Genomic DNA, 16298 nt, shown 5'->3' on the forward strand with positions numbered 1-16298 from the left:
CCAAAAGTAGTAACTGTAATACTCTATTACTCAATTAAGGGATTTATTAGTTATAACCAAAAAGTACTGAGACATCAGGAACAATGTAGGCATTTGTTAAATAAAAGGTTCTAATGGCTATTCAGCAGATTACTAAGGCTTTCTGGAATAAGTCCTCCCCAGCTCTATTTATGTCAAGTTACATACAACTGTCAGAGAATAGCCATGAATGAAGTTTGAAACTGGGCATGTTGGTCAGAAATGTCTTCATTGTGACAAGTACTTGAGGAAACAGTCTAAAGGAAGAAAGATTCATTTGGCTTAGTAGGTTCAGAGATTTTCAGTCCAAAGCTGGTTGGTTTCTGTTTCTGGGCCTGTGGTGAAGAATAATATCATGGTGACAGAAGCATGTAGTGAAAGAGACTGCTCACCTTATGACAGGCAGGAATCAGAAAGAAAGAATGCTTGCATTAGTGGACTTCTTCCTCAACGGAACAAAACATACAGCATGGTGCCAACTCCACTCATAGAAGATCTGCCCCCTTAGTTAACCCTCTCTGGAAAGGCTGTTAGACACTTCCAGCATGTGCTTTTCCAAATTCCTAGGCACTTGTCAATCTAACCAAGTTGGCAAGCTGTATTAGCTGTCATACCAGGGTTCTGTTATCCAGTGACATATACTTGGAATCTAACCATTCTTGCTGGTTTCTTTGAGCTAACTTTATGGTTTCTAAAGAAGTTGGTGAGAGGGATTAGAAATGTCTCTTCCAGGTCACTCTCTTGTTGGTTAGAAAGGAGTAAGATGCCATTGGTTTTGCAATCATTAAGAGGGAGGGAGGGGTGAAGTCCATTATTGGTGGAACTATTAAGGATGTGTTTGGGGCCATAACTATAGGATTAGAGAATGAAGATCACATATCTTGAGGACAGGGTTTGGGGAGTAAGACTTCCTTCTTCATTCATCTTCAGCTGCAATAACTACCCAGACTAATACTTTTCAACTTCTCTCTTACCTAACAGCATACAGAGATAAGTAATTATTTCTCACTTCACAGCATCCTCCTCAGGCCATGGTGGACTGAGCAGGTTCAAAGTTCCTTATTTCTGTGCAGTTTTAGAAGATGTTAGTTACTGCTTTTCCCTTCTTGTCTTCAGTGACAAAAAGTCTGACAGGAATCAGCTTCTTGTTCTTTTGTACTCAGTCTTCATTTTTCTGGAAACTGTTTTTGATACTCTTAATTTTCATTATGGGTTTTGGTGGGCTTTTTCCCCCATATCAATTCTATTTGGAATTCAGGCTGAGAATAACAGCAGTAAGCAATTTTTGAAGGCCCATTATCCAGTATATTGGACAGATGGAGTTGAACATTGTTCTTCTTCTTCCTCTTCATCCTTCTGGGGATCAAATCCAGAGCCTTGCACATGCTAGACCTGTGTTCTACCACTGAGCTATATCCCCAGTCTTTCATTGGGGAATTTTAGACACTTACATTCATCACAGTTATTGGTACAGAATTGTGTATTCAGAGCCATAAATATGAGACTTTTCTGTACGTGTGGATGCATATATATACTGTAAGCATTTAAAATGGCTTTAAGGACTACTACAGGCATGCAATAAACATTTGTGAGTGAAAGTTGAATCGATGAATGAGTAGCATATTGTCTAGTACATAATAAATTCAAGGTACCTAATATTATTCACAGGAGTGCCACACAGGTATAGAAAGACACAAAATCCTGATTCCTGCCTTGAAAATCTTAGTCTACCTAAAACAGGTAGTAAACTTGCTGTACTTAACACAGCATAATGTACTTTGAAACACTAAAGCATCATGGAAGAGGGAATTACTAACTCTGAGAGGGCTTACCAAAGAAAATGGAGCTAAGTTTTGAAAAGAGGAGAGGATAAGATCAGATAGCAAGGGAGGGAGAAAGGGCATTCCAGCCAAAGAGAAGAGCTGAGGAAAGGCCTCCATCAGGCGAGTTTCTTCAGTTTGTCATGGTGAGACTGAAGATTGGGTGGGAAGAAAAAGAGAAGAGGAAGAGAAAGAGAAGAACGACTGTTTTCAGAAGGGAAATAAAAGTTCCTTGGTTCACTGAATCCTCATGTAGTGCTTTATATAGGACACAGACCTGAAAATGGTTTTGAGATTCAACAAGTTCACCTGGATGTGAAAGGAAGGTCAGGACTCAAGCCCAGGTCTTTATGTCTCAGCTCAGAGTGTCAAGAGCAAGGGCTGCAGTAAGTGCTTTGTTCTTAATTTTTTTCTATTAACTTTATCTCCAGGGAGAAAAACTGTACAAAAGAAAAGGCTCTTGTCCTTGTTTTTAGGGGCAATGATAAAGCAGGAGCATCTGCCTTGCTCTCCACAAACAGAAGCAAGACTTCAGAGGTCCAAAGGGCTGGCAGCAACCTAGAGAGGAAGGCAAATTACAGACCAGAAGGAGCTTTAAGGGAAAAGACTACCCTGCCAACTTCCACCTAGAGCTAGATGAGAACTTTTAGAAGCCCCAAGCACTGAAAAGAGGATATCTTTTCAAATCACGGAAAATAAAAGGAATTACAAAAACTTAATAAGGAAGTCCACAGAGTTCTCTGTTCTTTTTTTCCTCCAGATGACAACTGATTTATTTTTTTTAATGTGTCAAGGGTGTATTTGGGGAATCTGGACAACCCCCAAGTAGTGTTAAGGACTTCTTCACCCTTTTGCAAATAAGATTGCAGTGGAAATTAATCCCAGGGTTGGTTTGAACCTTCATTCTGGCCTGAGAAGTGAACAGACCTGATTGAAGTGCATGTCTGGGGGTTTTCATTGAAAGCACTTTCCTGCACAACCTGAGATCAAGATGTACTGGAAACATGGTCCTTTGGGATATCAGTACAGCTGTACAGCTCAAACCACTTGTTTTATACACAGCAGAAAATTTATGGTTAAAATTTTCCTCTAGAGAGAAACTGATTGGAGTTGGTATTCTGGTTTTTCCAATACCACGAGCAAACTCAGTGCCATTGCCAGCTCATCTTATTTTGCTAACGGATCACCCAGCCCCTGGAATCAGTGGAGGTTGCCCACATTTCTTTAGAGAAAGTAGAGGTTCTCTCAGCTGGAAATGATGTGTTTCAAACCAAAACTTGCTCTTCTTCCTATCTGCTTGAACCTCCAAAATTTGACATGAGGAAGGCATATGAATTTACAATGAGAAATCAGGACTATTCTGGCAGAACAGCAAACCTGAAGAGAGGCTGCAGGGTGCACACCAGCATAGAGAAAAAAAAGATACTTACCCTCCAATTTCTTTAAATGTATGACTTCCTAATGGGACAGAAAGAAGTGGGACCTCTGATAATTCCTGCAAAGTAAGCCTGCATATAGCTAGGTTAAGGCACAGTAACTGCCCTGACCTCTAGGAAGCTTAATATCAGGTCTAATGAAACCCAACACGTGGCTGACATCAGAGCTGTCCTGACCACACATCAAAGGGAGGGAAGTGGATGCTTTGATCCTTTCAGGGAGAAAGCGCTCACAAAAGGAAGAGGAGGGAGCTGGGATAGGGGTAGTTTTCAGGGACTTTGTTTTTCTTTTTGCTGTTAAAGCTGTTCTTTAAAATTTGGAGAACAGTGCAGGAGGGTGGGTGGTGTGATTTCCATGACTGAGGTCTCCATCTAACCTCCCTCCAATCCCTCCCCAATTTATATTATCATTCTTGGATTCTAATATTAAGGTTTCATTTACTTAGTCTTAACCCTTCTAGAATATAAACCCCTCTTAGGAAAAGAAATAACTAAGTCATATTATTCTACTCTTCCATGAAAGTGTCATTTTTAGAACATGTTTCAGATCTCCTCAGTATCTAAGCTAAAAGTATATGAAGTCTGGATCTTACTGTGGAGCATACGTTCCCTCTTAGGCTTGGGCCTGTGTAGACCCTGGTCCATGTGTCTGCCCCCTTTTCCACATGACATATTAATCAACAGTCATCCCAAACTGCTTTGTGACTTTTCATTCGTATCTGTGTGATTGCTTACGCCTGACTTGGGAGATGTTAGAAGTGGAATGTTAGCCTAAAGTCAACTGTTTTTCGGGTTCCTAACAGATAGGAGGCCAGGAAAATGTTTGTTATATAAATTTTAAAAAACCATAATACATTGTGATATCTGGTTTCTTTCTGTCCTGCAGTTTTTCTGGGAGAATGTGAGGCACTGGGAAGCCTGAGAAAAGAGAAGACGGAATGGAGCTGGAAGGGGCAAGAAGTCATTTTGCTCACGGCTGTGGTTAGCATTGTCGTAACTCAAGCTGGTGCTAACCACGCAGTGATAGAATATGACTCAGGCCTGAAGTTCTGAGGTTCCAAGGTCACACAGGCCACGCCAGGCACACTTTGTTGGAGTGAGGAAGAGAGGGAGAAGTAGGAGAAGCCAAAGGCGAGGCAGAGAAACTCCCAGGAGCCCAGGACTGGGGTGGCAGAAGGGAACAGGACTGTTGCTGCTCCAAATGCAGTGGGATCAAAGACGGAAACACTTGCCCATAAATTTTTTAGTCCTCAATACTGAGTATGCTTCTTCTCTGCCACTATAATGTGAGGAATTAAGTAGCTGCTAAAAACTAGGTGAAACATGAGGAGGTGGTGGGTTAAATTTTGGTTGAAGGTATGTGTGGTGGTTACTGAATGTAGACACAATAACTAGTGTCCAAGTAGTCTAGCTTTCCTTGTCTCTCACCCTGGGTTTTCAGATCTATTAAAGGAAGGAAATGCCCTGCTTTGCCCCTCTTTCTGATCAATTTTCCTGGAGGCTGAGGAGGAGTGTTGGCCCTATGACTGGACGGGAAGGGAGACATTGAAAGTGGAGACCTGGGGAAGAGAGGGGTCATCTTTGCTGCTTCCTTTTTTATAGCATGTGACATTGTCATTACTCTTCCCACCCTGACAGCACCTATATTGTATAATCACAAACTGAAAGAAGTAGCCCCTGTCACTTTGACTGGAAGGCTTGGGTAAGAATGTGGTTCTGTGGGGCAGCAGAGGGCAAGCACTTTGTGGTCAGTTGAATCTGGCTTTTCGTCTTTACTACATCTTACGGCTCAAACTACCTAAGCAGTTTGAGCATTGATTTCTCCCCTGGTAGTAGCAATAAAATCCATCTCTTGGATTATTACAAAAAAGTAATTAAATGAAGGTATGTGAATGCATAGAACAGTGCCTGGCACAAGTATATGCTTACCATATCAAATAGGAAGAAGATGGAACTTCTTCTAAGGCATGGACAGGGCTTTGTATGTACACCCTAGATTTTGTTTTCTCTAAAGATAAATAAAGACTTGTATATCTTTATCATAGAAAGGTATGCAGAAAAATTGTTTCAAAAGATAAAGGCATTCCATGTATCTGCTTTTTTCTTGGTTTTCTTAGGTCAGCATTGCATCATCTATAGAAACAAGGATCAGAACTGTGACTTTGTCCCACTGAAGCCCCAATCATGCCCACTGAAATTTATGTATCAAAAGATCTCTCAGAAGAAGTAATCTTCCTGCTTAAATAGGAATGTATTAATGCCACTTAAAATGGATATGTGTCCACTCTTTAAAGCTGGACCTCTAAGGAGGAAAACAACTCACTAGCAGAAAGAGGAGGAGAGGGAGAGAGGAGAGTGGGGAGACAGGAGAAGGGAAAAGGGAGAGAGAAGTAAGTTGAGGGAGGAGAGAGGGACAAGGTGAGAGAGAGAGAGAGAGAGAGAGAGAGAGAGAGAGAGAGAGAGAGAGAGAGAGGAGAGAGGGGGAGGAGAAGAGAGAGACAGAAACACTTTCTGAATAATAAGGTTCATAGCAAGATTTGAATGCTAAGGCTTTATTGAGTGATCCAATTCCAGGACAACATGAGTGAGGAGTGAGGCAGGAAAAGCTGGCAAGCAAATTCAAAGTGTTGCATTATTGAACAAGTCTCTCTCTGATGAAGAATGCTAGCTGGTTGTATGTTGCTGTATGGTAAACCATGCCACAGAACAGATCATCAAAGACAGAAATAGAGAGGGAATTTATCTTCTGGCTCTGCTCCCATCCTCTGTATCTAATTTGTTCAAGTTCTGCCCGTGGGAAGTAATTTCCCAGCACTTCTAGGTTGTGTGACCTAACCCTTGGGTGTCCCCTGAGGAAGCCAGACCCATGCTAGTGGTGTGGTGCTTCATCCAAATTTGGAATTTGTGTTGGGAGTGGGGACTTTGGGGAGAGCAGAGCCGATAGCTTAGGGCCTGGGAGACAGGTGAGGCCAGGAGAATCTGTGCAGATCCTTAACTGATTCAGAAAGTTAACTTATCAGGATGGACCAGTTTCCACCCTGAGCAATCGTTTCATTGACACTGAATGTGTTCCTCTTGCTTCTAGTGATTTTGGCATTGAAAAATCCTCTGAGTCATGTACAAACAAACAGACTTGAGCAGATTCTCACCTATCAGCTTCTTAATGTTTTATTTGGGGTAATGCATAAAATAATACTTGGAATAAAATCGTTGATTGAAACACTGGTGCTCATATCACCAGTGGCTTTTAGACTTTAGGTTTTCAGGCATTATCTTGCATATTTTTAAATTCAGTATGCATTGGTCGTATACTTCTAAATGTGACAGACTCTGTGTGGTTGGCTTTAGTAGTAGACATGGTAAAAGGAATCTGAGTCCTAATTGCATTTGATGTCATGTCACCTTGCCTCCCTCTGTGGACTGGAAGAAGCAGTTAGTTTTTTGTTGTATCAGGCACACTAGGAGTTCTGGTAACATACCTGGAAGGGACAGAAAGGCTCCAGCCACATCCATTATACCACAACCATCATTTTAGTGCAATAATACCTGACTGTGCCATAACTACCCTGTTAGGACTCAGCACAGGATCCACTTTGGTTCTGAGGAGGCTATTTGACTGAAACTAGTTACTTCCCTCATCTTGGTTTCTCCCATCTACTCCCAACATTCTGGTCTGTTCTAGTAAAGGCCACAGTCTTAGCTCTTAGTCCCTGTGATCTCTTCCCACCACATCACACAGTCTGCTCAATCCAGTATTTGCTGAACAGTTGTACCATAATAGTATTTCACAAACAGGAGAGGGAATTGCACACTGGGGACATTTGATAACGTATATCTTCAGGGGCTGTACTCCCTGGTGAGCTGTGTGACATGCAGCTGAAAAACACCAGACTGTGTGTTGGTCAAAATCTCTTCCAGCATGACATCTTTTCCCCAGGTAAATGTTTTGAGGTATAACTGATGTGTGAAAAAGTGCACATATTCAATGTACACAGTTAAACGAGTTTGGACATATACAAGATAAATAGGTCCTAAAGATCAATGCAAAATAGTGTCTATGGTTAACAATAGTGTATTGTGTACTTAAAATGTGTTAAGAGGGTAGACTTCCTGGTTAGTGTTCTTACCACAACAGCAAACCAAGAACTCTATTGCCTCCCCACAGAATCACATAGAAACATTTGGAGGTGATGGATATATCTATTACCTTGATTGGTTTCTTAAGTATATGCACAACTTAACATCTATTTTTTGTAATCACAACAAAAGATAGAATGACAAAGTTGCTGAACAGCAACACTAGAATCCAGAGATCCCCTATTTAAGACTGAGGTTGTGGAAACCCCTGGTTCCTATTTGGGAAGCACATGTGTTCATGTTCAGTTCCCGCACATTTCTTGGTCTAAGAAGCACATCATTAGATAGCATTATTCATTCCTGATCTCCCTAAGGTAGCTTTTTTTAAAGGGGAAATAAGTGGGATGACGAATAGATTGTTATTTAGTTTGGATCTGGTTTCCCATACTCCCTCTGCTACTAATCAGCTATGTGACCTTGAGCAAGTCCTTTAAATTCTTTCCCCCCACAGGCTTTTAGTCATGTAAGATAGATACAGTAGCTGCTGCTCCATCTTTCTCACTTGGGATTCTAAAGCAATGACTTGCCCTGTCATGGTCCTTGGTTCAGCCCTTATCATCTGGCACTTGGTTAATTCTCCCCTACCCCTAGCGGTCTCCCTGTGCCAAACATGTCCTTCGTGCAGCCTCCTAAACCCATAGCCATTGCATTGTTCTAAACATAACTCTGGTCATGCCTCCTCCTATAATAACCTTATGGTAGACTCCTTTAATGAATTCTAGTTGCCCATAAAATAAAGATTAAACTGCTAACTTGGCCCTCACTGTCCCTCTAATCCTGCACTTGTCCAGCTTTATTTTTCACCATTCTTACTCTCTGTCCTCTGGAAAACTTATCATTCTTTCAGTTTCTCTACCTCAAGCTTTGTATGTACTGTTCCCTCTATCTGGAATGCTCTCTTCCACCTGACCCCATTCACTTACACTTTGCCTAGTCACTAACTTATCCTTTCATCAACTGAAATGGTCTTTCCTCTGGCAAAGCTGTCCCTATACATCCTTTGCCTAGCTTGATCACACCCCCTGCTATATTTCTTCATAGAATTTTTTTCTATGTATAAGTTTATATAAACTTTGTTGATTAATGTGTTTTCCTTTTCTTCACTAGAGGGTATGTTGCTTAAAGTCAAGTACTATATCACTTTTGCTCATTATTTTCCTCTTAGGGATTAGTACAGTGGCAATTGCTTAGCAAATAGTTGTTGGTAGAAATGGAAGGAAAGATGGATGGATGACAAATGGATAATAGGAGGAATATGGACCTTTTCCAACATGACCAGGTAGTTTTTCTCCAGTTCCATTTCCCATACTCTTGCCTTACCTTCTTGGTGCTTCCATGTCTCTTGCATTCTGGTCACCTAAAACAACACAGTATATTAAGATGATGCTTTATTTACTACTACTTATGTCTGGCTAAGAAAAATACTCTTTGCTAAATTGCATTAGTTGGTTGATAAGATGTTGATTATAGTGTCTGCTTCAGGTGACAAGCAATAAATAGGAAAAGGCTCTTGTCTAGAAAATCAGATACTCAGGAAATGTGGTACTTTTTGTAAAATACTTGAAGGACTATCATGAAGATGGTTAATTCCATGATGGGCTTAGGAAGAATTGAGAAATGGTCTCAGAAACCAACACAGACACATGACATACTCAAGATACCTTCTCTTTTTTAACCTACCCAGGGTTCATCTGCTTTGGAGGCCTCTGCTCTTTTTCTTTGGTAAGATCTTGGCTCCACCTAGTGGTATGACTTGATGTTTCACATGTAATGAGTGCAAGGTTAGGACCAGAGTGAGGTCTGGGACTGCCTGTTGCTTCTGTACTCCCAGACTTGATTCTTCTCCCCAGTGATGCTCTGAAGACTGATGGTTAGCTGACTTGAGTTGGTGATGTCCCATTTCACTCTTCATCTTTAAGAGATCTGGTCTCTTGGTGCCTATACTTCCAATGCCTCCTGGCCATATGGTATTGCCAAGGAAGGGACTTAGAGATTTTTTCTTTTACTTACTGCACCTGAAATTGTGTAACTTGGAGCCCAAGGGATTCCAAAGAGTTGTTTTAGGAGTCATTACAAGTTATGAATCAAGAAAAGTTGAGCTGTCAGAGACCCACCTTCCTCTGCCCACTCTCTATCCCTATCTTCTTGCAAACTCTTAAACACTATACTACTAGTACTTTCCATCTTTTATGTGCTGGGTTTCCACTTAAGATTTTGTGTACAGAAAAGGTTATATGTGGAAAATAGTGTGAAATACTCTGACGTCTTACATTTCATCTCATTTTATAGTAAATCAAGAGTGATAATTCATTGGCTTGCCCAGGTTTAAGAGCTGCTCTGCTAAAGCCATAACCCATACCTCCTTATGGTCACATTGGGGCTCCCTCTGTCATCCCAAATGAGTGTAGTCTTCACCCACAGGCACCTGAGTGATCAACCCAAAAGTTTTCAGTCCCATCTCCACTTTACATGGGACAGAATATGTGTAGCAATTTCAGAAGTTATGGTCTTGTTTTTGCCTCACTCTTCTAAAGGAGATAGTTTTATAAACAGGACAACTGAATCCTGGTGAAAGCAAGTACCTTAGTTTGGGATGATATAAAAAATACCATACACTGGGTATTTTTATTTAATAATAAACATTTATTTCTCACAGTTCTTTAGGTGAGGAAGTCCAAGATCAAGGTGCCAGCAGAGTTGGTGAGAGCCCTCTTCCTGGTTTGTAGACAGTCACCTTCGTTTTGTATTCTCACATGGTGGAGAAGAGCAAGATCATTTCCCTTGTATCTCTTCTTTCAAGAGTAGTAATCCCATTCATGAGGACTCTACCTGCAAGACTTAGTTATCCCCTAAAGGTCTCACCTCCAAATACCATCACACTATATATTAAGGCATCAGTAGATGAATGGGGAACACAGCATTCAGTTCATAGCAGCAAGTGATTTGTCAAAAAAAAGTGAAACATTAATCTGTCACCAATAAAAAAGAATCACCAGCCATCTAGTGAGATGTTGAGGCAGTTATATCCAATATGCTATGAGTGGTTTTACTTCACAATAGTATAGGACATCCTAAGGACATAATCAGGTAGATAAATGGATAATGGAGCACTGCTAGGCCAGTATTGTATAGTTGCTTTATTGACAGTGCTAACACATATAATGGAATACTTTTGGAATACTTTTCTATTTAATAATAACTATTCTATTAACAACTCTTTTTTGGGTTTGGGTCTGACTACTCAAGAGCCACCTAATCTTAATATAGCTAGCTAAATGTAACCCAGATTTCCTGAACTGGTATTCAAATGTGCAGCTCCCCCTGTCATTAATCACAGCCTAATGAAGTCTGTAGATGATGATAATAATTATTATAATGAATGACGAAATGGCAATGCATATTTGAATTATTCATTTTGTTGAATGTTAACATTGAATTAGTAACTGAAAGAAGGTATAAAGCACAATGATCTTGCCCAGTGAATAGAATTTTTAATAATTCTCTGACTATATAAGGAACAAGTGAACCATGAAATCATGGTTCTCTGGAAAGACCAGGAGCCACACCACAAAGTTTGAAGGCACCACAAAGAAACACCTTCTCATAATCAACATAACTCCTTTAAAAGAGATCTTGTTATTTCTGCAGCTGATCATATGGGGTTAGGAAGTGTATTTACCTCAGAAAGTCATACCTGGGTTTTCAGGAAGGATTTCAGACAAGTAGATTCTCAAGTCTATTTTCCACCATAACTAGGTAATTGTATATAGCCTCATAATCTTTTTGTAGATACAGTAATGCAGGTAGATTACATGTAGTTTAACAATCATGTATAGCTAAAAAATTATATGGTATTGACTGTATAGGTCACATATAGTCTAAAATTGTGTTGTACAATTAATTAAAATGTGAAGATAGTTGAAAATTATTTTATTGTACATTTAAGTCTTTGATCCATTTTAAGTTGATTTTTATATATGATGATAGTGGTTCAGTTTCATTCTTTTGCACATAGATATCCAATATTCAAGCACCATTTGTGGAGAGACGTTCCTTTCTCCAATGCATGTTCTTGGTGCCTTTGTTGAAAGTCAGTTGGGTGTAAATATGTGGGTTTATTTCTGGGTTCTATATTCTGCTTCTTTGGTCCATATGTCTGTTTCTATGCTAGTATCATGTTATTTTTGTTACTATAGCCTTGTAATATCTCTTGAAGCCAGACATTTGACACTATTAATTTTATTCTTTTTACTGGATTGTTTTAGGTATATTGGGTCTTTTTGTGGTACCATGTAAATAATAGCAGTATTTTTTTCTGTTTCTTTGAAGAGTTCCATTGGTGTTTTGATAGGAATTGAATTGAATCTGCACATAACTTTGGGTAGTGTGGACATTTTAAAAAATATTAATACTTTCAGTTCATGAACATGGGATATTGTCCATATTTTGTGTGTGACCTTTTCAATTTCTTTCATCAATGTTTTATCGTTTTGTTGTAGAGTTCTTTTACTTCTCTTGGTTAAATTTATTCTTAGGCTTGTTTGGGTTTTTGTAGCTATTCTAAATAGAATTGTCTTGATTTCTTTTTTAGCAAGTTTTTTATTGGGGTATATGGAAATGCTACTGATTTTTGCATGTTAATCGTGTATCCTGCAACTTTACTAATTTATCAATAATAACCTTTTTTGGTGGAGTCCAACATCATGTCATCTGCTAACATCTGCATTTGACTGCCTCCTTTCTAATCTGGATACCCTTTATTTCTTTCTCTTGCCTTCATTGCTCTTGTTAGGACTTCTAGTACTATGCTAAATAAGAGTGGTAAATCTGGACATCCTTGTGTTATTTCAGATCATGAGGAGATATCTGCACTCCTGTTTTTGTTTTTTTTTTTTTTTTGGTAGCTCTGTTTGCAATAGCCAAGAGATGGAAGCAATTAAGTGATCATCAGTAGATAAATGAATAAAGAAAACATTACACACACACACTCGCATACATACACAGTAGAATTTTTTGTTTCATTTTGTTTTTGTTTTTGAGACAGAATCTCACTATATAGCTCTGGATGTCCTGGAATTCACTATGTAGTTCAGGCTGGCCTCAAACTTGCAAACCTCCTGCTGTAGCCATCTAAATCCTGAGATTATCACTGTGTGACCCCCCCCCCCACATCAGGTCATTAAAGAGATTTAAATCCTGGCATTTGCAACAACATGGATGATTCTGGAGCATATTAGGTTAGGTGAAATGAGTCAGGCCCAGAAAGACAAATACCACATGTTCTCACTTATATCTGGAAGCTTTAAAAGTTTACCTCATGGAAATAGATATTGGAATAGAGGCTGGGAAGGGTGGGAGGTGGAGAAAAGATGGTTAGTAGCCACAGGGATTCAGTTGGATAGAAGAAATAACATCTAGTGAGCTATAGCACAGTAACATAACAATGGTTAGTGACAATTAATGGTGCATTTCAAAATAACTAGTTGAGAGTATTTTGAATGCTCCAAATAAAAAGAAATGGTAAATATTTGATATAATTAATATGTCAAATATACTGATTTGATCATTATGCATTATATGCATGTATAAAACTGTCACACTCTAACCATAAATATGTATACTTCTGTATCAGTTGAAAATAAAAATTCATTGGGTTGTGGCTTAGCTTGACCCATGCAGATTTAGCCTACTTCACAATTTGGGATCTGAATAAAGAGCCTGATGTTTTATTAGAAAGGTTGTGTTTTGGCAACTGTACTGCCTAGATTTTTATTTGGTTAGCTGATTGAATGCCACTGAAATCAGAAAACCTGTACTGGCAATCTGTGGAGGTTCTCCATCTCAAATAGCAGGGCAAAAATTTGGGTGGTTTCTCTACAAGTCAATTTCTTTTTGAAAATTAGTTATGTTGAGGGGAGAGAGAGAAAGAGAGACAGAGAGAGAGAGAGAGAGAGAGAGAGAGAGAATGAGAATATGATAGAATATTTTCTACTGTTCATATCAATTCTTAGAATGATATGTTTCAAAGTAACACCTGTGTCAATGTTGTCCCTTCTCAGCAATTTGCCTTAGGTACTTTTTCATCGATACTATATACTATAGAATCTGGAGTTTCTTAAGTGCTATCTTATTCTGCAGGGAACATTTAAGAACTAACGCTGGGTATATCAGTAACTGATAAATTGCTCCTACAACTGGAGATGAGTCTTTTGGCTGATTTTAAGCAGTCATCCCACTGGATTCTTTGGAAAACAGAAGATAAATAAATAATCTCAGTTGCTCACATTGTATCCAAATGCATCTGATGAAAATTTAAGACACAGATCTCTGTGGGATATGGATTATCAGCTTGAACACTTTAACCAAGTGAGGACTAATCTATCCTCTGAAGAGTGATGAATGCTGGTGGTTAGCGCTGGGTACCAGCTTTATTTCTGCACTGGTGTTGAGAAGTCTTGTTTTGTGATATAATATGTAGAGACACTAGCTGTGGAAAGAAGCGACAGAAAAAGTGATAGTGGGAGGGAGGGAGGGAGAGAGAGAGAGAATTAGAAGAGGAGACAAAAAGAAGGCAGCAGCAAGATGATCCCATGAGGCAGATGTCAGAAAGGAGAAGCAGAGGGAGAAAGATTTTCCAAAACTAAGAGGGAGAGTGGGAAGAGAGAGTGAAGGGCTAGATTTATCTAAGAAATACTTCTGTGTAAATCCTTTCTTAACAATTTGGAGTTCTCACTGTATTATCAGGTCTCCATGACTTTGAGACCAGAGAACTATTTAGTGGTAAAATATTCATCTTTCTTTAATATCATCATTCATAATGTCCAAACCCCAGTGTACTTATTGATAAAATACGAATCACAATATCTTTTCTTTGGGGATTAAACTGTACAGTGTGTGTAAAATGTGGAGTAGTCTACAAATATTCTATGAATATTATGTGATCTGGAATATTTCTTCAAAAATATTCTGTCTTGTGAATATCTAGATTGTTGGTGGCAAATACTTTCAACTTCAATGTTAATTTCAGTAGTTGGGAGTGCTATCTAAACACAATGTTTAAATCTTCTGGTGATAAATATTAGGACCATAAGCACAATAAGTTCTGTTTCACAATGCACGTTTGCAAGTTGATTCAATAAAGTTTGATGCCTGACGGTTAGCAATGTCTATAATGAACATGGGACTGGTTAGTAGCAACATGAATTCTGTGTATTTCCTATTCACAATTGAAATAGAGGACTAAATGATTAATATAAAAAACTCAAACCCCTGTGAAACTGAAGCTTTCATTTTATAGTAAACATATCTATACTCTTACGATAAATATATAACTTCAGAATTCTATTTCCCAACAGGCCAAAGACCTTAATGATCACGACAATTGCACCATGTTTCTATAGGGGTCCTGAAATTATTATTTTTTTGAGGCAGGGTTGCTATATGTAGCCCATACTGGCCTCAAACTCATGATTTTTCTGTCCCAGTCTCCTGAGTACTGGAATTACAAATGTGCACCACCATGCCTGGCTTACTGAAATTAATATTTTAATATGACCTGTATATAATAACTTCTACTGAGTTGTCCAACACTAAACTTTATAATACTGTTCCACTAGTGGTGTTTTTCTAATGACACACACCATGGTTTGATTAGAGTTCAAGCATATATTTGATGGTGAGGCAACACATAACCCACTGTAGGTGGCAGTCAGTCCAGGAACGGACTCCACCCTTAGATGACATTGCTCATCTATATTGTAGCTCATGAAGATAGAATGATTTTTCTTGTTTGCATCTTACATTTTGTACATTTACTATTTGGCCTTCTGTCCATCCATGATATCTGTTTATCATCATTATCAAGATTTTTGATAATCCTCCTCCCATTATCACTATGTGTATTTATTATGCATTCATTCTTATTCTGTTAGGTTTACCACAGAGTGGCTGGACCTCATTTGCTTTCCATAGTATCTAGCCCCCCAATCACACGGCAACAAATCCTTTAAACAACTATTAGAAATTAACACAGTTCAGTCACTGGCAAATTCAGAGAGATAAAAATTGGAGTCTAGAGAAAGAGTTTCATAATGCAAATGTGAGAAAAGAGATGTGGTTTAAAAAAATTCATGAATCCCAAGCCTGAATTCTATCCATCTTATAGGGCTCTACTCAGAGTCATCCTCCTCTGAGAGTTCCTCTTTACTTCACCAAAAGCACACTGCTTTGTGTTCTTGAGTTCTCTATGCAGAACTTATTTCCTGCTGCCTTACTGAGCTCATTAAGGAATGTGTCACAGAATACCTACCATAATGCATGGAGCACTCAATAAGTTTTGATGAGTGAGAAAGCAAACCAACAGCATCTATCAACGTGTTGAATACCTACACATTGTGCAAAGCATTGAAGATATAATAATAAACAAGACAGGCTGCGTGTCCCTGCCCTCAGCAGGCTAACAGTGAAATGAGGAAGGCTCAGAACCCAACAGACAATTACTGTAATATGGTGAGTGCACTGAAGTGATTAAGTGACTATGGTAAAGAAGAAAAGTCATGAAGAAACCTGGAAAAGTATCTTAGAATTCAATATTAAAGTTCCCCTTCTCCATTTAGAACAAGAGTAGCAAAATCAAATATTTGCAAAGGCCAGGTAGGTAATGTGAAGTAAGACACTGGGAGGACTGGGACCTATGGTGACCTGGAAAGTACATACTCCACCTGCAGTGTGAAGGAGCTTGTGTCTTTCAGTCAATTATACCAGGCAGGCCTGAATGCTGACCCAATGTTGCCAGGAATAACTTTTTCCTAGGAAGCAAGCTATTTGGATTTTTACGGAAAATGTCCTGTTTGTTAAATGTTGGCAACTAATTTTCTATTTTGGTGGC

General features: G+C 39.0%; 1 protein-coding gene across 2 annotated transcripts in view; it reads left to right on the top strand.

Annotated features, from left to right (window-relative positions):
* The window catches only part of Wars2 (tryptophanyl tRNA synthetase 2, mitochondrial), a 300714-nt gene that overhangs the window by 68843 nt on the left and 215573 nt on the right, over positions 1-16298 (top strand). The gene's annotated exons all lie outside the window — the stretch shown is intronic.

Source organism: Castor canadensis, chromosome 12, assembly GCF_047511655.1.
Source record: "Castor canadensis chromosome 12, mCasCan1.hap1v2, whole genome shotgun sequence".
In the NCBI taxonomy this organism is placed as follows: domain Eukaryota; kingdom Metazoa; phylum Chordata; class Mammalia; order Rodentia; family Castoridae; genus Castor; species Castor canadensis.